The sequence below is a fragment of the Elephas maximus genome, chromosome 9, assembly GCF_024166365.1.
Source record: "Elephas maximus indicus isolate mEleMax1 chromosome 9, mEleMax1 primary haplotype, whole genome shotgun sequence".
NCBI lineage: Eukaryota > Metazoa > Chordata > Mammalia > Proboscidea > Elephantidae > Elephas > Elephas maximus.
Genome location: NC_064827.1, coordinates 25,143,186 through 25,164,308, shown reverse-complemented (window position 1 = coordinate 25,164,308; position 21,123 = coordinate 25,143,186). Strand labels below are relative to the sequence as shown.

General features: G+C 42.3%; 1 long non-coding RNA gene across 1 annotated transcript in view; it reads right to left on the bottom strand.

Moving 5' to 3' along the window:
* Window positions 1-21,123, bottom strand: part of LOC126082347 (uncharacterized) — a 60,670-nt gene that overhangs the window by 23,853 nt on the left and 15,694 nt on the right. The gene's annotated exons all lie outside the window — the stretch shown is intronic.

Genomic DNA, 21,123 nt, shown 5'->3' with positions numbered 1-21,123 from the left:
TGTCTTAGTTATCTAGTATTGCAGTAACAGAAATACAAGTCGACAGCTTTAACAAATTTATTCACTAACAGTTTAGTAGACTAGAAGTCCAAATTCAGGCAGGAGGTTGGAGGGGGGTGGTACTCTGTCTGTCTGTCAGCTCTGGGAGAAAGTCCTTGTCATCAATCTTCCCCTGGACTAGGAGCTTCTCAGAGCAGGAACCCAGGGTCCAAAGGACGTGCTGTGCTCCTGGCGCTGCTTTCTTGGTGGTATGAGGTCTCCATGTCCCTCTGTTCAGGTCTCTCTTTTATATCTCAAAAGAGATTGGTTTAAAATGAAACCTAATCTATTGAGTCCTATTCCCTTAACATAACTGCCTCCGATCCCACCTCACTAACAGAGATAGGATTTACAACACGTAGGAAAATCACATCAGATGATAAAATGGTGGATAGTCACACAGTACTGGGAACCATGCCCTAGCCAAACTAATACGCATATTTTGGGGGACACAATTCAATCTATAACACCATTCTTAGCTTGTGAGCTTGTACAAAAACAGGTGGTGAGAAGGATTTGACCTACAGGAGTTTGCCAACCCCTGTTTACACAACATCAGTCAGAACTCTAAATCTGATGTCATTTTTAAAACTGAATTCTCTGAAGTCTTCTATTGAGCACTGGGAAGGAGGTAGTTGAAGTGGTGAGAGGAGAAGGGGACAACTAACTAACCAGTCAGATTAACATATTAACCACAGGGGTCAGTGAGGTGACATATGTCCCTATGTGCTCCAGTCCAACAGCTGCCTGTCTAAACCTTCAGATAAAGGAAAAAATCAATAACTACTACCTCAAACAAAAAAAGTAGTATTTCCAGATTTATCTTTTGATAAGTTAAAGCTAACATAAGGCTGAAGCAAATAAATAAGTTAAAAACAGTAAAGAAATATTGAACTGGAAAACTGCTCTCCCTTTCTCTTCCCCTGATGGTGAAAAGGTTGCATCTTTTTACCCTCTGCACCCATACCCATTAAAGGTGACACTATAACTCCTCCCATTAAGGAGTAGAGTCTAGATCCTGCCTGTTGAAGTTTTAAAATACCTCCCAAATTCTTTGACACTCCTTCCTTTGAGAGAGAGGGCCTATGTTCCCTCCCCGTGAAACAGCGGTGTGACTATTTGACAAGCGGAAATACAGTGGAAGTGGCATTGCACCAATTTCTGGGCCAGGCCTTCAAAAACTAGCAGCTGCCATTTCCTGTCTTGGGATGCTTGCTCTCGGAATCCAGCCTACATGTTGTATGGAAGCTAATCTGCCTCTTGTATAGTCTCACATGGAGAAGAATTTGCCAGCCATGTGAGTGTGCCATCTTGGAAGTGGATCCTCTGGCTCTAGTCGAGCTGCCCCAGCTGACCTCTAGCGGATCAGAGATGACCTGTCCCAATTCAGTCAACTGGCATAATATAGTTCACAAAGTTCAGGTTCTGCATCCTAGGGAGGTGAGCAAAAGAGAAAGAAAGAAACCAAAGACTCTGAGAAGAAACTAGGCTACAGAGCTAATAGCCTGCATGAACCATGGCCTCATCTATCTTGAGACCAGAAGAACTAGATAGTGCTACCACTATTGACTGTTCTGATCAGGGCCACAATAGATGGACGCTGATAGAATGGGAGAAAAATGCAGAGCAGAACTCAAAATCTTAAGTCCAGACTTACTGGACCATTTGAGACTAGAGAACTCCCTAAGACTATTGTCTTGAGATATGTTTGAATCAAAATTATCCACTGAGGTCAACCTTTTAGTGAAATAACAGAGTGGCATACAAAATAGAGGATATTACCTGTGAGTACGGTGCTTCATTAAAAAAAAAAAACCTATATGAGACCAAAAGGTCAAAAATTACTTCAAAGCAAAGATGAGAGAAGATAAGGGAACAGGGAAACTAGAGTACTGGAAACAGAACAACCAGACTGCAATTAAAGAGAAAGTCAACATATTGTGAAAAATGTGACTAGTGTCACTGAACAATTTGTATAGAAATTGTCAAATAGGAACCAAATTACTGTGTAAACATTCACCAAAAACAATAAAAAAATATTAAAAAAAATCAGCAGTCCCTGCCAATTCCTGACCAGATTGCAGATTTGTGAGCAAAATAAAGGATTGTTGTTTTAAGCTAAAAAAAAAAAAAAAAAAGGTCTGCTCCAACTCATGGCAACTCATGTGTGAGAGCAGAACTATGCACCACAGGGTTTCAATAGCTGATTTTCTGGAAGTAGAGTGCCAGGCCTCTCTTCCTAGGTGCCTCTGGGTGGACTTGAACCTCCAACCTTTTGATTAGCAGCCAAGCACATTAACTGTTTGCACTTCCCAGGGACTGTTTCTTGGTAAGACTCTTTCAAATTTATTTTTATTTTGTAACCTGAACAGGCACTTATGAAGGCCCTTTTTGTGCCATGTTCTTGGCTGTGCACACAGCATGAAGAGCTAAGTGGGGTAGTAGTTTTTTTTTTTTGAGGAAGGATTGCGTTCTCTTTCATCTTTTTATAATCTATTTAGTAGTTCAGTTTCAGGAGAAGTCCTTAGCATTCAGCGTAGCACAGCTGGAAAAGCACTGGACTCTGGGAATCAGGGGTCAGCATTTAAGGCTGGACTCGACTATATGGTGGCATGTATCTCCCTTCTCCAGCCACTTAATTTCTCTGAACTTTGCCTACCCAAACCCACTGCAAGGCTGTAAACTTTTAAAGAAGCAGATGGCCACATCTTTCTCCTGTGGAGCCTCTGTTGGTTTTAAACCGCCAACCTTTTGGTTGGCAGTCGAGCACTTTAACCACTGCATCAGCAGGGCTCCTTGAACTTTGCCCAAGACCCCTGTAAAAAGGGGATGATTCCACTACCTCATTCAGCTCTTGAGAGAACCAGAGGAAGAAGCATGTGAGAACCGCTGAGGGCCAAAATGATATAAAATACTGTCTTCCAGTCCTCCCCTGTAAGAGTATAAGTAAGCTGGGTTATATGGTCATTCTATGTTTAACTTTTCGAGGAAAACTGCCAACTGTTTTCCAAAGTAGCTGTACTATTTTACATTCCTACCTGCATTGTATGAGGGTTCCAATTTCTCCACCTTCTCACCAATGCTTCTTACTGTTTTTTTGATTATAGCCATCTTAGTGGGTATGAACTGGTATCTCATTGTGGTTTTTATTTGCATTTCCCTAGTGACTGACAATGTTGAACATCTTTCTGTGTGTTTACTGGTGATTGTTCAGCATACGAATTGAATAAGTATGGTGAAAGAATACAACCCTGATGCACACCTTTCCTGACTTTAAACCACACAGTATCCCCTTGTTCTGTTCTAATGACTGCCTCCTGGTCTATGTACAGGTTACACATGATTACAATTAAGTGTTTTGGAATTCCCATTCTTTGTAATGTTATCTGTAATTTGTTATGATCCACACAGTTGAATACCTTTGCATAGTCAATAAAACACAGGTAAACATCTTCCTTGTATTCCTATGAAGATGATGAAGATCAAAGATTACAGCCTTTAGTATGGATTACACCTCAACATAAAGAAAACAAAAATCCTCACATCTGGACCAATAAGCAACATTATGATAAACAGAGAAAATATTGAAGTTGTCAAGGATTTCACTTTACTTGGATCCATAATATTCATGGAAGCAGCAGTCAAAAAACCAAATGATGTATTGGGCAAATCTGTTGCAAAAGACCTCTGGAAGTGTTGGAAAGCAAAGATGTCACTTTGAGGGCTAAGGTGTGCCTGACCCAAGCTATGGTATTTTCAGTTGCCTCATATGCATGTGAAGCCGGACAATGAATAAGGAAAACTGAAGAAGAATAAATACCTTTAAATTATGGTGTTGGCAAAGAATATCGAATATACCATGGGCTACATTGGAAGAAATACAGCCAGAATGCTCCTTAGAAGCAAGGATGTTAAGATTTCTTCTCCATATTTTGGACATGTTATCAGGAGGGACCAGTCCCTGGAGAAGGACATCATGCTTGGTAGAGGGTCAGTAAAAAAGAGGAAGATACAGAACAAGGTGGACTGACACAGTGGCTGCAACAATGGGCTCAAACACAGCAACAATTGTGAGGATGGTGCAGAACCGGGCAGTATTTTGTTCTGTTGTACGTAGGGTTGCTATGAGTCAGAACTGACTTGACGGCACCTGAGAACAACACTGGCCATTTATAAACCTTCTTTGGAGAGAAACGTCTATTAAATCCTTTATTTTTTAAATTTTGCTTGTCTTTTGATTCGTTCAGTTGTAAGGATTCTTTACGTATTCTGGATATTAGATCCTTATCAGATATATGATTTGAAAATATTTCTCCCATTTTGGGTTGTCTTTTTACTTTCTTGATAGTTTCCTTTGATGGGTGAAAGTTTTTAATGTTGATGAGGTTCAACTTTATCTATTTTTGGTTTTTGGTTGCATGTGCTTTGATGTCAAATCTAAGAAACCGTTGTTTAATCTGACGGCACACAGATTTACACCTATGTTTCCTTCTAAGAATTTTATAGTTTTAACTTTTACATTTAGGTCCTTGATGTATTTCGGGTTAATTTTTGTACATGGTGTGAGGCAAGAGTCTAGCTTCATTCATTTACACGTGGAGATCCAGTTATCCCAGCATGGTTTGTTGAAAAGCACACTGGTTTTTAAAGCTTCCATCCAGAAGTTTCATACACATCATTTCCACTCATTTCATTAGTCTCAGCAAGTGCTGTGGTAATACCCAGCTCCAAGGGAACAGGTTAAGTATATTCCTCCAAATCTGCGCATGGTTCCAAGTTTATGTGTATGGTTTCAGTCACACAAAGATGACAGGCTTTCTCAGCAGAGGTTCCAAATCCTTGAAGGGGGAAGCTCTTATTTGCCTAGCTTGGGAAGAGTGCTGATCCTCCCACAAACAACTGTGATCAAGGAAAAAGCGTCATTTAGGACAAACATGGCTGCTGGAATTTCACTCCTATGGACATTATAAACCAGGCAAGCTAGCCCCCAAGATGTTCCTGATGGCTATGAATTTAATTCTGGTTTAGCCCACTGCCGTCGAGTCAATTCAGTCTCATAGCAACCCTACAGTACAGACTAGAGCTGCCTCATAGAGTTTCCAAGGAGCACCTGGTGGATTTGAACTGCTGACCTTTTGTTTAGCAGCTGTAGCACTTAATCACTATGCCACCAGGGTTTCCCATTTCCGGTTTAGGTTACTTGAAAACTGATCTACAAGTATGTGTTTCCTGATTGTACTTTTGTTTAGCAAATATTTATTGAGTTCCTACTGTGTGCTGCCAGACTGTTCAAGGCACTTGGGAAATACCAATGAATAAAACAGAGATTGCTGTCTTCATGGAGCTTATAGTGGAATGAGGCTGACAATAAACAGTAAATGTGATAAGTAAATTATATAATACAAGGGCTGGCAAATTAAGGCCCACAGACTGGACTGCCTGATTTTTGTAAATAAAGTTTTATTGGAACACAGCCATGCCTGTTCATTTGCATATAATCTATGGTTGCTTTTGCACACGGAGACAAAGTTGAGTAATTGCAACAGAGACTTTATGGCCTGCAAGCCTGAAATATTTATTATCTGGCCCCTTAAAAGAAAGTTTGCTAACCATTAATATAATATAGACGGTGATAGTGCAATGGGAAAAATGAAAAATAGAGCCAGGTGAAGGGAACTGGGGATGTTGGTAGGGAAGGGCATCAGTGCAATTTTAAACAACATGGTCATCATCTGCTTCTTTGAGTTGGTGAATTTTGAGCAGAGACTTGAAGGAAGGGAAGCAGCGAGGTAGATATCTGGGGGAAGAGTATTCCAGGCCGAAAATAAAAAGTCAACGTAAAGGACGGACTGTGCTCTGAACAGCAAGAAGACCATGTGGCTGGCCTAGAGTGAGGGAGGGGGTTGAAATAGAAGAGGAGTCAGACAAGTGTCAAAAACTATGCAGGGTCTAAGATTTTACCTGACTTTCAAGCTAACAAGTTTAGCCTGCATGGTTTCATAGATACGGGCAGAAGACCTAAGACTCTTGAGTCAGAAATAAAAAACTTTTTTACTCATGGCACAATAAGCAGCATGAACATAAGCATATTTGGGTCAGTTCCCCTGCCCCCCAAGTCCCATGGGGTGATGTGGAGGGGCCCAGGTGAATGGTGTGCCCATAGAGAGTTTGCATTACAGTGGAGGAGCCCCGAACTTTGGGAACCTGAACCTTTTTGTAATGGATTGCAAAAGCACACCTGCCTGACCTTTGCTCCCGAAGGAGACATTATCTTTGCTACACTGGACAGTAAACAAACCTGCTCTCTGCTAGGTGCAGGGCGGGGACACTATCTGTCTTCTGAGGCTGCTTGCTATATCAACTTTCTTGAAAAGATAGTCTAAAACAATGTTTGTCAGTGCCTCCACTTACAAGAGTGCAGAAGTGCGAGAGGCCCGTGGAGAACTGTCTCCCAGTAACAGGTTTATAAACCAGTTGTCATCGAGTTGACTCACCGTTTTAAGAACTTCTGATTTTTACTCTGGCTGAAGTGAGGAACCACTGCAGAATTTTCGGTAAACGAGTGGTGTGAGCTGACTTATGTTCTGAAAAGATTATCCTGGCTGCCCTGTGGAGAATAGAGTGAAGTGGACAAGGGTAGGAGCAGGGAGACAGGAGGCTATTGCAGTAATCCAGACCAGAGTCATAACACAGGAGGTGTTTTGGGTTTTAGCCAGAACAACTGAAAAGATGGAGTTGTCATCAACTGAGATGAGGGAGAGCTTCAGATGGAACAGGTTGTTCGGGGAAGTTCAGGAATTTGCTTTTGGACATAATGAGTTTGAGATATCAGATATCTTGAGCAGTTAGATAAAGGACTCTGGAATTTGAGAGAAGATTGGGTTGAGATAAAACTCTGGGAGTTCCCAGCATACTGATGGCATATAAAGCCATGCACCGGAAATGTCTGTACAGAGAGGAGAGAGCCCTGCGTTATGGGTTTGGAGATTAGAGGAGGAACGAGCAAGGGAGGCTTTTATAAGGGGAGCTCAGGGAGGGTCCATAATATTCTATCAGTAAGGAGCCCATACCCATGAGGAATGTGTCCTCTAAACAATCAACTATATGAGAAAAAACAGTCAACATCTACCCGAAAGCAAAGATGAGGAGGCAAGGAGGGGCAGGGAAACTGGATGGATGGAAACAGGGCAGGTGGGGTGGAAGTGGTGAGAGTGCTGACATATTGCAGAGACTGTAACCAGTGTCATGGAACAACTTCTGTATGAATTGCTGGAATGGGAATCTAACATGCTGTGTAAACTTTTACCTAAAACACAATAAAATATTAAAAAAAAAAAAAAAAAAAAAGATTTAAGGAGTCCTGGTGGCACAACACTTTAGTGTTCGGCCGATAACTGAAAGGTTGGTGGTTCGAACCCACCTAGCAGCTCTGTGAGAGAAAGACCTGGAATCTGCTTCCTCATAAAGATTACAGCCAAGAAAATCATACAGGGTACTTCTACTCTAACATACAGGGTCTCTATGGGTCAGAAGCAACTCGATGGCACCCAACAACAATGCAACAATTAAGATTTTTGGGTGAATTATATGCTCTGTTCACCTTCAAAGCTGGATCGAGCCTTTGAGAGCTCAGATTGAATAAATAATACTAAGCACAAACTTAAGAATCAGGACTTCAAATGAAACAATTAGGGCCTTTATCTGGCTTTTTGCAGACTCCCATATATCTAAAAGAGGCAGAGTGTCATTTGAGCTTTCAAGGGGAAAAAAAAAACCGGAGCATAAAATCTCAAACTTTAATTAAGAAAATTTGACAACGTTAAACAAGAAGCAGCTGCGAGGGGGAAGATTTATGTGCATTTTTAGCTCTGCTTTGAAAGCCTCAGATTGTCTCTGGAGCAGAATAGAGCAAATTGTCACAAATCTTGTTTTCTGAGAAACCAGTTATACCAACATTACACCATGCCACTGCGACTGCCAGCATGCCAAAAATAACATGAAAAGGAATGACTCCAAATCGATTTAGAATTAAGCCAGTAATTATTGCGTTTGTGATCATTTCCAAGAATTGTTTCTACCCAAATATTAAATGGAAAATAAGAAGAGCTCAATCTAGCCTGGAAAATTTTCCACTTTATTTTTCTCCTTTTCTTCACTCACTAATGGTTTATATTAGCAAACTATTAATAGTTTTAAACAGGATGCTTCTATGTTGAGATTAAAAGCAAGGTCATTCCAAGAATATTTTGGAGAGTATATTTTTCTTTATTAAAATAGGAAAATTTATTTTTTCTGTGTGTGAGGTTACTTAAAGCACTAAGGTTTCTTAAAATCCAGATATCCAGATTAAACAAAGGTACATATGTGTTCATTTAAAGTCCTGGGATATGAAAAACACAGAGAAGAAACAAGTCTATACGACCCACGACCTCATCTCCCACGAGACCAGAAGAACTGGATGGTGCCTGGCTACCAAAACTGACTGTTCTGACCAGGGTCACAATAGTTAGTCCCGGTTAGAATATGAGAAAAATATGGAGAACGCAACTTTTTTATTAAAAAAAAAAAAAAAAAGCCAGACAAACTGGAACAGTAGAGAACAGAGGACTCCCTGAGACTATTGCCCTGGGACAGTCTTACCTAGAACAGATCCTATCCCCTGAGATCACCTTTTAGCAAAACAGCAGAGTGGCACACAAAATAAAGGATATTATCCATAAGATCAGTACCCTACTTACAAACCATCAGTATGAGACCAATTACTCAATTAACTCAAAAGCAAAGATGAGAAGATAAAGGGGCAGGGCAACTAGAGTACTGGAAAGCAAACAAACAGAATACAAAGAGAATGTTGACACATTGTGATAAATACAACTACTGTCAGTGAACAATCTGTGTGGAGTTTGTCAAATGTGAACCTAACATGCTGTATAAACTTTCACTAAAAACTCAATAAAATTCTATTTAAAAAAAAAGTCTTGGCATATAAACGATTCCCTGATCTCTTCTCCATTAGCAAATAAATAAATAAATATTAATTTTGGGGGAAAAAAAACCATTTAGGGGGCAAATTGCAAGTGAACATGAAGAAAAGAGTGGTGGTTACTGGAACCAACTTAAGAATGGTGCTAAAGCCCTCTTTGTCCGTAAATTGGCTTCTCTGAAATGAGATGGAATCCTTTATTGAGTCTAAGATATCAGATGCCTTGATATTGATATCCTTTATTGTAGAAAAGTCAATTTTTTAATGATGACAGCATAATTATTTAAGAAATGCTCCTTTACATCGATATTTGCAAGCTCCTTCTTCCACTCTGTCCATACTACCCCTACTCAGGTTCTGGATTATCGGCAGACCATGTAAATATTTAGAAGGCTCATTAATCTGAGAGAAAACATGTATATTCTGGCATTCAGTGCTTTGGAGGATTTCTTTTTCCCTAATCCTTGCCAGAGATCTATGTATAACCTTTTTTATCCACTAAGAACAGAACACATGCCTCCTCCCTTTCCTACTCAGGCTATCCTCCAAAGGCCAAATCAGGCAAAGTTTGAAAGCAAAAGGTGATTGGCTTGCTGGCTGTCAGAGAGAAGGATGCTGATTTTTTAAAATAGCTGCATGATGTTCCCTGTCAACAAAGCTGTGGACTGCGGAAAAGAAGTCTTGGGCCTTCCATTTGGAAATATCTAAAGGTTCAGCTCTCAGCCTATTTGTAGAACAAAGACAATTGCTGTGGGATGCTCTTTTAACCATCTAGCTTCATTTGTTTTCCTGACCAGAAGTTATACCCCTGCCATTTGGCAATCTGTGTGTGGAGTACAGACCACAACGTGGTTTCGTGTAGTGGTTCTCAACTTCTCACATGTTAAATTCTACAAATCGTTCCCCCCTCTCCCTGGGGGTAAGGGTTGACACTAAAAAAAAAAAGCTCTCCTTAAATACTATTGTTGTCCAAGCAGAAAGTGAGACAGGGAGTGGGGGACGGTATTTCAGGTTGGTGCTCCTCTCTATACCTCAAGGCTGCCCCCTCATCTTTCTAGATGAGCTCTGTGTCCCTAGACTTAGTTTACACAAATGTAACAAATGCTCATAAATGTCTAGGATTTTGACAAAATCCATGGCTGGGTAATCATTGGGTGGTATTGTTCAGTGGAACATGGAGACCAAGGGGACACAAATTCTTGATAATTGATGTTAAAACCATTTGGTTATGGTGCAACAAATCAATGCCAGGTCAAAAGAATCACCCGTCCTTAGAAGCCATTTTCATAGCTCTTACTTAATAAGTATCTGAGCCACAGGGAAGCACAAATTCAACAACTGTTCCATCTTTCCCTCCAGGTTAACTCTTTTTTTCCCATATCCCCCATAGTGATTCTTCCATTAACATTTGATGCTCGATTTTCATTTCCCCTAAAATTGGTACCTGGGAGTCTTCCAAAAATTTAGAAAGTAGGTTTGATTTTATCTTGTACATTTTTCACCTGTTTCATCATAAAGCTGGTCTCTTGATTTATTTGAGCCATCTTCTGCCCTCCAGTGAAAGGGTCTGTAAGCTTAGTCAAAGGAAAAAGTTTCCAAGGCCAACAGATTTCTTCCTCCAGATGGCCTCTAGCAGCCAGCCAGCTACCAACTGTCCTCTCATCACTGCCTTTTGTTGGCTCTCCAGAGAACTTTGCTAACAATCCCTGACTCTCCAGCCACTGGGCTGGGTCCCAGGCCCCTTCAGTTTTAGCTCTTCTGGCAGGAGCCCCTTCCTTAGGAAGGACCTGGAGATGAAGCTAATGCTGCCTCCTTTCCTAGCTTTGTTGGGCTTGTAGCTACAGAACGACACAGACAGTTCACAGTTTGAGCTGGCGTTTGCACTCAGGCTAGGTGTCCAAGCAGTTTGGAACAGACATTGAGGTTGTGCTTCTTTGTTCTGGCTTGCAGCTTGGACATTTATTTAGTATGAGCCCTGAAAACAGGATTTAATGTGATGGCCAAAGGAGATTCTGTTACACCTTGCCCTGGCACTCACATTTACGAAGGTAAGTCATGCACCTGATCTTTGCCGTCCTCTCTGCGGACACGCCTTGAGTGATGAATAGAAGGAGAGCTGGGAACTCCCCAGGGCCTTTCATGCCATCCTCAGGATCCCTGGGTTTAGACCTCAATTTGTTTCTAACGTGGATGGTTGATATTGCAGTGGCAGTTATTTTGGTTATTGTTGTTAAGCAAATGTACACATTTTTCCTCCTCTATGATGTATTTTGTTGTGTTATACCAAGTAGTTCAGATAATGCTGAGTATGAATAATCAGACACCTGCTGAAAAAAAACCTCAAACCAATTGCCTTAGAGTTGTTTCCGACTCACAGTGACCCTGTCAGACAGAGTAGAGCTGCCCCACAGGGTTTCCAAGGCTGTAATCTTTACAGAAGCAGACTGCTACATCTTTCTCCTGTGGAGCAGCTAGTGGGTTCAAACCACCAACCTTTGAGTTGGCAGCCCCGTGCTTAACCACTCTGCCACCAGAACTCCTTACTGAAACAAGAAGGGTTTAAAATAGTAGGCAATTACAAAATCAAAAGAATGAAAATGGCTATTTACAGTCGAGAACACAGATGAAATAAAACACAAAAATGAGATAGCTAGAAGAGTAGAAAAGTCTACCACTAGGACATTGCATTCTTTGACTTGGGGAAAGGCCCTCTTGAACATCTATCAGCTGCCAAGGGATATAGGATGTGTTTCTTAGTTCCAAGGCTTTTTTTCTGAGTAGGCCTTACTCAGAGGACCCAGCTCATTAGATATAAGTTAAATAAAAGCAGCTTTTTTTTTTATTTTATTTTTTTTATCACAATCTACCTCTACCTCTTGGAAGGAGTACAACCAGAATGCTCCTTAGAAGCAAGGATGGCAAGACTAGTCTCACATACTTCGGCCATGCTATAAAGGAGGGATCACTCCCTGGAGAAAGACATCATGCTTGGTACTGTAGAGCCTCAGTGAAAAAGAGGAAGACCCTGTGAGATGGACTGACAGTGGCTCCAACAATAGGCTCAAGTACAGCAACAATTGTGAGGATGGCCGCAGGACCGGGCAGGATTTCGTTCTGTAGTGCATAGGGTTGCTGTACGTCAGAACCAACTCCACAGCCCCTAACAACAAAAAACAACAATCTCTACTCCTTGACTCGGTGGAGGAACGGGGAAAGCGAGGGATAAAGCTTCCAGTACTCACCCTTCAAGGCAGAGCACTGCGCCTTAGAGGTCTGTGTGGGAGGGTGGCACCCACGCTGCTCAGCCTGCAAACCTCAGAGGTGTGCTCTCAGCCTCATCTGCTCAAGGTCGAACAATCCTGCCAGTACACCTCGGTCACCGCCGTCTGCTTCACCACCTTGAGGCTCACAAGACCCTCGAGAACCTGGGCCATCTGAACGCCCCTCTTACCGTCCTGCCTGCGGAATACCTCCACCTGCGCGGCCACCCGCCGCCCACGTCCGGTGGCAGGTCGGAGAGCGTCAGGTGGACAGTAGCAGCGCCCACGCTGTGACGGCCCAGGAGACGTAGGCTGCAGGCCGTTCTAGGAGCCGCGCCGTGAAGGGCAAGTGGGAGAGGAAGGCGACAGGGTCGGGGCACGCACTGCGCGCGCGAGCTCCACGCAACGGGCCCGGGCCGCCCGCGCTCGCCGGCTCCGTCCACCCATGCGGGGGCCGCCGGGGGCAGCTCGGGGGAGTCCAGCACCTCGCTGGCGACGGCCAGGCGCGCCCGCAGCGCCTCGAGCTTCCTGAGGCGGGCAAGGCTGACCAGGTGGAGCTTGAGGCAGTCGAGGCCGCTGGGCCGCATGGGCCCTGGGCCAACTCGAGCAGGGCGCGGGCCCGGTCGCTGCCAGGTGGCGGAGCTGCGGCGGGTGTGGGTAAGTGCGGCGTCGGGAGGCCGTGTTGGGGGGCACCTGGAAGGCTCTGCGGTGTCGCGGGTGCGGAGGCAGCGACAGGCGGTGAGGGTGGAAGAGCGCCAGCACAGGGTCGGACACGCGCCGTGGACGCACCTGGCGCAGATGCCCACCTGGGTGAGCGCGTCGAGGACGCTGTCAGAGCGGCGGACCGGCAGGAAGGCGGGCGCCGAGGGGCCTGGCGGGGCTCTGCGGGAACCGGCCTGAGAGCAGCAGGTCTAGGGCGGTGGCGGGCGCAGCAGGAGCACCTCGGCCGCCTCAAAGGTCAGCGTGGGCTCCGCCGAGGCCGCAGCGCTGCGAGAAGGCCGAATGCGGCCTCAGCATGTCAATATGGCCGCAGCTGCGGAAGAAGCACGCGTGGAAGGGCTCAGGGCTGAGCTTCTGGGTGTCGGGGCGTCCAGGCTGCGGGCATCGCAGGCCTGCGCCAGCACTCCGCCAGCTGCATGCTGCACTGACGTTTTGATGGCCACTCTTTCCCCTTGACAAAAAACAACAGTTACCTTTATATCAATAATTTGCTGATGTGGAGACTTTCAGAATTGTTGCACACTCTTGCAGGCAGCCCTGGCACAGAATGGGCAATATGTATTGATGAACCAATGGATTACTGGTGTCAGGGGTCGTTTTCTGGACTTGCCTCTGCTTGGTGAACCTCAGGATGGGTTGCTGTCTGTGAGGACTACGTTTGAATAGCTAAAAAGAGAAGCCTAGGAGGATCCTTCATGTTAGACAATGACTACGCCTCAGTGTAGAGGGATGGCAAGTGAAGCAAGGCTCCCCTCTAGGAGACTGAACAGGCACAGTGGTCTTCCCAGGCAAGGTGAATAGGCTGCGTGGCTATTGGGGTTGCTGAAGAGATAACCCCATGCTGGATATCCCGTGGTAGATCCTTTTTGCTGCTGTTTGAATATCAGTCGGGGTTCAACAGAGATCACACTAAGTATTTTTGGTAGAAAGGGGCTTAATACAGGAAATTAGGTGCTTAGAAAATTATCAGAAGAGTTGGAAAAGCAGTTTCTAAGCTGGACCTCCAGTAGTGAATCCAGAACATCAAGGAAGTAACCCACCAAGGGAAGCAATGAAGAAGGCAAAGAATTCAGAAGCTACCACATTTAACCTTGAGTTAAAAAACTGTACTGTGTAGCTGTAATCCTGGGATCAGGAAGTCACTTGTTTGCTAGGTGTGCTACACAGAACTCTGCTGCAGAGAAAATATCACTTCTCACATTGCAACCAACCCAGAGCCACAGGAAATGTATCTGCCTCACTTCTGCCGTCAAATCTCCTGTGAGGGGATCTAACTGACAGAACTAAATTTGCGTCCAGAGCTGTAGCAGCAAGGGTGTCTGGGAAATGTAGTTTTTTTTTTTTTTTTTTTAAAGTTTTCGAGCTTCTTCAGCACACTAGAAGGAGGTTGGAAAAGATAGTGAGTAATGATTGCTTAGAATTCAACACATTTCCAACTGTGGGGTTGCCCCTCAGCCTGGCATCAGCTGCAGCTTCCCTAGCAAGGTGAGAGGGCTTGAATTTATTGGTCTGTTCCTGGGAAGGTATGCCTGAAGTAGTTCACCAGGGCAGATTCCTTCAGGCAATCAGAATAGCTGGGACAACAGCAAGGATGGAGGCTGGGGAATAACTGCTATTAATATAGCAGCTTCCAGCTGGGTGAGTAAGAGACCATGACAAACCCCTTAAGGGCAGCTCTTTGTGGTTCTCTGTGGTAGCAGCTTTGAGGAAGAATCATGGGCAAGCAATTGGGAGGAGAATATTTGCTAACTAGCTTCCCTCCAGATGTGCTGATAGCTACAGCCATGGTGTGGGCTTTTCCATAGGTATATGAGTGGACAGATGGGGAATGTGTTATTGAGGGTTGGCTTCTCCTGGGACCTGCAGTTCCTTCTGTTGGTGCTAGTGGCGTTAGTGCCAGCCTCTAGCACAATAAGCTTGTGAGCAGTGGGTGGTGAATGACCTGTAGGAGCCAGCCATCCTGATGGGCCCACTTAAAGGAGGTGACTGTTATCCTCTCTGGTTGCTAAGTCTTGGCCCTCGCTGGGGGCAGGAAGCCAGATGAACTCATCGAGAGGGTCACTTCCTAGTTAGACCAAGGAGAGCTACCTTCATGCAAAATCATGCCAGTGCTTGCTTCAGAATGTCCGATTTGCATGAGGCAAAAGTCCAAATTCCTTACATGCCCACCAAGGCCCTATTTGATTTTTTCCTGCCTAAGACTGACATCAGCTCCTTCTGTTCTTCCTCTCTACGTCCCAGCCAATTAACCTTCTTCCTGTCCCTTCAGCATGCTTAACTTGTTTTTACCTCATAACCTTTGCACTCAGTTTGCTGAGTCTAGAGTAGTCTTCCCTCAGGTCTTCGATTGGTTAATCCCCTCTCATCAATTGAGTCTTACCCCAACTGTCACCTCCTCAGAGATTAGAATACCCAGTTATTCCCTTAACAAGAATGGGTGAGCCCTATGAGGCAAGCCATAAAATTTTAGTGGGAGATATAGTAGAAGATTTAAATAAGAGATACACCATGTTGGTGGGTAGAAAGATGAAATACTGTAAAGATACTGAGTTTCCCTAGATTAATTTTTCCCAAATTAAATTATCAATCCCGTCCAAAATACCAATGGCCTGACAAAATGATTCAAAGTTTGTAGTGAAAAATAAGGAGGCAGTACTAGTTGAGAAATCAAGAAAGGAAAAATTTAGAGGTGACTTGCCCTGCGAGCTATAAAACATAAGGCTACTAAAATTAAAACAGTCTGATATTTGCAAAAGAAGCGGCAGGACAGTGGAACAGATTAGATAGCCCTGAAACCAATGCTCATATAAATAGGAACTTGTGTAAGAAAGAAGTAAATCATCACAAGTCAGTGGGGGAATGAATTACTACACAAAAAGTATTGAGGTTTCACTCTCAGGTGTATAACCAAGATAATTAAAAACATATGTCCTTACAAGAACTTGAACACAAATGTTCATAGCAGCATTATTCATAATAGCCAAAAGGTGGAAATAAACTAAATGCCCATCACTGATGAATGGACTAACCATGGCATACCCAGACAATGGAATAGTTGTTTGCTGTTGAATCCATTCCAACTCATAATGACCCTTGTCAGTCAGCCATAAAAAGGAAGGAGTAATGATTAATGCTATAATATGGATGAAAACTGAAAGCATGTTAAATGAAAGAAGCCACACATCAAATGTCAAATATTGTAGATTCCATTTAGGTGAAATGTCCAGGAGAGGCAAATCCATAGACAGAAACTAGATGAGTGGTTGCCAGGGACTGGGGAGTGACTGTTAATAGGCACACACATTCTTTTTGAGGTGATGAAGATGTTTTGGAATTGGATAGTGGTAATGGTTGCACAACTTTGTGAACAAACTAAAAAATATAGAATCGTATACATTAAAAATGGTGAATTTTATGTTATATGAGTTATAGCTCAGCACGAAAAGTATTTGGGAAATTGATTATCCAGATAACAATATCAAGTTAGATGCACACATCAGAATCCTGGGTGAACTAAATCATTGGGTTAAATATGCAGGTAGTCCCAATTCACGACGTATTCAAATTGTGATGAGCCACACTTAACCATCTGGTTTAATTATTTCTTTTTGTACATCTTATCTTTAGTAATATGAACTACATACAATGTTGCAGTGCATAATTTGCTGATGCTATCATTTTCAGATGTTCACTCACAGATGTCCAAAGATCAGGTCTATAAAGATATTGACAATAAAAGGCGATAGTAATGAAAACTAAAAAACATACAAGTATTCAGCTTATGTCAGAATCGACTTACAACAGAGTCGTTGGAATGGAGCCCTGTCATAAGTCAGGGACTACGCGTACATGTACATGAGTAGTGACCTGCTCTAAGGATTGTGGAAACATTTTCCCACAAGGAAAATACCGGTAGATTTTACTACAGAAAAATTAAAAACTGGTACAGCGGTACACATCATAAAACTAAATTCAGTCATCTGGGATGATATTTTTCATAAAATATATTTCATAAAATAGCAGGAATACAGTTTATAGTCTTAATGTTTTAAAATCTCACTAATATTTATAAGAAAAATTCTCAGACACTTGCAGAGTAAAACAATCATAAAGGAAGAAACATAAATAACCAGTAAAATGTGAAAAGTAAAATTTGAACTAGGATATGCTCTTTTCATCTACCAGACTAACAGCACCTGTAATTCACAAAGTAATGTTTTCTTCATGCCCAGCAGTGGAAGCAGAATGTGAATCAAAATTTACAACCAAGTTGTGAAAAAGGATGCACACTTGTGTGCAGGTTGTGTGGCTATGTCCAATGATATTTATTAAAAAAACAAACTCCAGTGTGCATTTACCCACTTTTTAGATTCAATTATCAACACTTAATTTGATAGAAGCTTGAGTTTTATTTTTGTAAGCCCTAATTTATTATTGATAAAGTTAGCATATATTAACAAGAGTTCAACATAATGTTTTATTACAACACTTATAATTTTTCTCATAAAACCAGCTTATAAGAAATGCTAAAACTTGACCATACTGTCATTATAATTGGGGTTCCTATTTTTTTCTTTTCTGATTGTGTTGACAGTAGATAATCAAAAACTAATGTTTTTAAGAGAGCACCAGAGAAGTAGTCCAACAAAATACCCATTCCTCACCCATCTTCAGACTCAGAAGAAGAGGGAGGAGTAATTTTGGAGTTAGTCATGTAGTATTAAATCCTGTTGCCATTGAGTCAATTCTGACTCATAACGACCCTATAGGACACAGTAAAACTGCCCCATAGGGTTTCCAAGGAGTGGCTGGTAGATTTGAACTGCCGACCTGTGGTTAGCAGCCAAACACTTAACCACCGTACCACCAGGGCCCTAATGTAGTATTACAAACTAGTAAATATTAACTGCCCTACCCGCACCCCTTTCTTCTCTGTTAGAGTCACCTCTAGTCTTGCCCACCGTGACTCAGACAAACTCACCTCTGACTCAGGAAAATTTGAGAATAGTTCTATGCTGTCTTAAAAGTGACACAGGAAAATACAATTCCTTATAGTACATAGGGAATAAAATTGTATAAAAATAATCATAGTGTTATTTGATTTGAGCATTAAATCTCATCGTGAATGACATATGTGTTTCATTGTAAAAGCAACTATTCTCTGTTTCAAACATGGTTCCAGAATGTGGCCCAACTTGTCTCATTCTGAGAAAGTGGTTCCAGGAAGATGTTGTGGACATGCTGGGTGTGGACATAAACACAAATTTTGGGAAAAACAAGAGGAAGCCTTTTGTCTATTCCTTGTCCTTGCTGTCTAGCTAAGGCTCACTCAAGATAATAAGGTTGCTCTATCAGAAAACTGTGCTAATTAGTTGCAATTTCTCAACATCTTTGGACTGCCTCTGAAAACTAATTACTGGGAACCAGAGAGTGTAAGAGAATACACACCCTGCGGATATGTAGTTAATACACACACCTCTCACAGGTGCTGATGGGACAGGCTATTTAATTTCCCCAAAGAGGATGCAATGGGTGTTCCCCTCCCTGTCTTTTAAGTTTTTCTTCTTTAACAGCTTTGTTAATTTAGGTTAAGTGGTTTGGTTGTCATGGAAACCAGTATTCCTTTCAGGCTGATTGTGTCAAAGGCATCATTAATCTGTTTTCTCAACTGCCTCTTCCTCACCCATCTAATTGCAGCCCCCTCCTCCCTTTGAATGACATCATTTTGGATATTTTTAGGACACCATATGTGACATTCAGCACAATTTATTTTCCATTTATGGTCCATATCACTATGTTGATTGTCATCTTTCCACCCTAGAGGAGTTAGGTGGCTCCACCAGGACATAACTTCTACAAAGGTGAGGGTCAAAGTTACTTAATTTAATTCATCTCAAGTGAAATTTAGCATCTCAAATAAAGGAGACTTTTGATGCCTTGGCTATCCTTTCTTCTCATCTCCTCAGTTTTCTTTTTAGGATTCTAAATAAGTGTTTTTGATTCTAAATAACGGTTTTTGATGTTATTCTGGTAACCATGATCTTTGAAAGAGGAAAGATCCTGTAATGTTGGAATAGAGAAGAAGGATAATTCAAGTCTGAGTATAGCCACCATACTAGTGGGATGGCCTTGAACCTGGTAAAAGAGTACAGAATCCAGGGTATTGTCTGTTCCTCTCAGGAAACACTCATGGTGCACAGTGGTTCTCTTTTTTCCTTTGTGTCCTTTTCCCTTGGCATCTGTTTTCACACATACCTGCCCTTAAGGCAAAAAGTGTGTGAAAATGGCAATTTGTTCCCTGCAGCTATGATCCATGGAAAATTTCCAGCTGATTCGTTCTGTAGTAACTTGGTCAGGCGGCATGATTTTTCCTGTATACCTCCATCCCTACACCAGGTTTCCAAATTCCCGGCTCGTTATTATGACAAGAGGTTGAGCGTTAGGGACATCTTGGCTGTGTGGGCAGTGGGATGTAGCACCTGAGGACAGTACAGCACCTGTACCATACCCTTTGCTCCCTTATCCGGGCAATGGAAGAATTTTGGGAATTGTTGGTCCTGCTACCTTCCTCTTGGGAAAGCCAAATCTCACCTTTGTCCTATTTTGCTACTGTTTTTTTTGAGGAGTGATAGTGGTGCTAAAAAACGTGGAAATATTTATTCAAATGCAGTCATAAATAGCATGTTTGATGGGTAGCATATTTGAATGACACAACTAAATTATAATCCTTACGTTTCTTGGTGACGTTTACTTGATTCCAGAGGTTCACATTCTCTTATTCCTAATCCTTAGGCAGAATTCATTGTTTTTTCTTCTGCTGATATTTTTAATCTAGGCACCTTTTATAGCATTCATACCATTTAAGTGCAGTTAATTTGAAAGCATGTCTCTTTAAAACATGAACTATTTGAGTCACATTTCTTATCTTTATGCCCAGCATAGTGCCTGACACATATTATTTTATCAAAGTATTTGTTGGATAAATAAATGTTGACTCAGGACCAAAATAATTGTGATTTATAGCTGGATCAGTTTATAACAGGGAAAAATCTCATTGGTCTTGATTGCCAACAATGGTGGTAGTACTCATTAGACTTGATGTGCTAACTTTCCAAGAGGCATTTGAATTTTAGGCCAAAGGAATGAAGTACTGTGAAAGCAAACCAGACAAAGCAGGCTTGGGCTAAGGTGTATGCTTCTGCAGTTCTAAGTTAAACAGATTTGGTAACATCAAATCGGATACAGAGCATGAGAGAGATCCTAGAATGACTCCTAGGTTTCTAGTTCCATTCCTGGGAAGACATTGGTGATACAGGAGGAGAAGCAGGTTTGGTAGGGTGACTGGGGAAGATGGCCTTAGGAGTTAGAGGCAGTACTTAGGAACAAGCAGCTTGAAAAAAAAATTCAGATTTTACTTGATACTTTAATCGAGACTTGATACCTTAATTAAGAGAAATCATAGGTTTTTGTGTATGTGTGTGTGTCTAGATAATCACTCAAGTTATCTCTGGCACATATTATTTATCTGTTTGAATTTAAGCACCATTGGACCCAAGGAAGAACACAAACCAAGGTAACACAAGGATCAAGTTACACACCCACCTCTGTCTCCTTCCTTCTCTGTTGATTTTCTTGCCTTTCCTTCATGGCTTCTTGGCATCTCTCTGCACATTTATTCCATTTTCTTCTCTTCTGGGGAGATTTCTCTGCATCGTCATATATCCTGCCTCCTCAAGACTTTATCTTGTACAGGACCTATTTTGGCTACATCTTTACCTCGAGGGATGTGTCCACCTTCAACTCCCTAGATAATTATATGGTGTTATTTTTTTACTCCTGCTTCCAGAATTCTCAGGAGAGTATCTTCATTGCCCATTTTGTTTTTAAAGTTCGGGTGTAGGGGGTACAGGGCAGAGTCACCTGGCTTGCCACCTGTATTAGTCATATAGTGCTGCTATAACAGAAATGCCACAAGTGGATGGCTTTAACAAAGAGAAATTTATTTCCTCACAGTAAAGTAGGCTAGAAGTCCCAATTCAGGGCATCAGTTGCAGGGGAAGGCTTTCTCTTTCTGTCGGCTTTCCCATCAGTCTTCCCCCCAGACTAGGAGTTTCTCTGCAC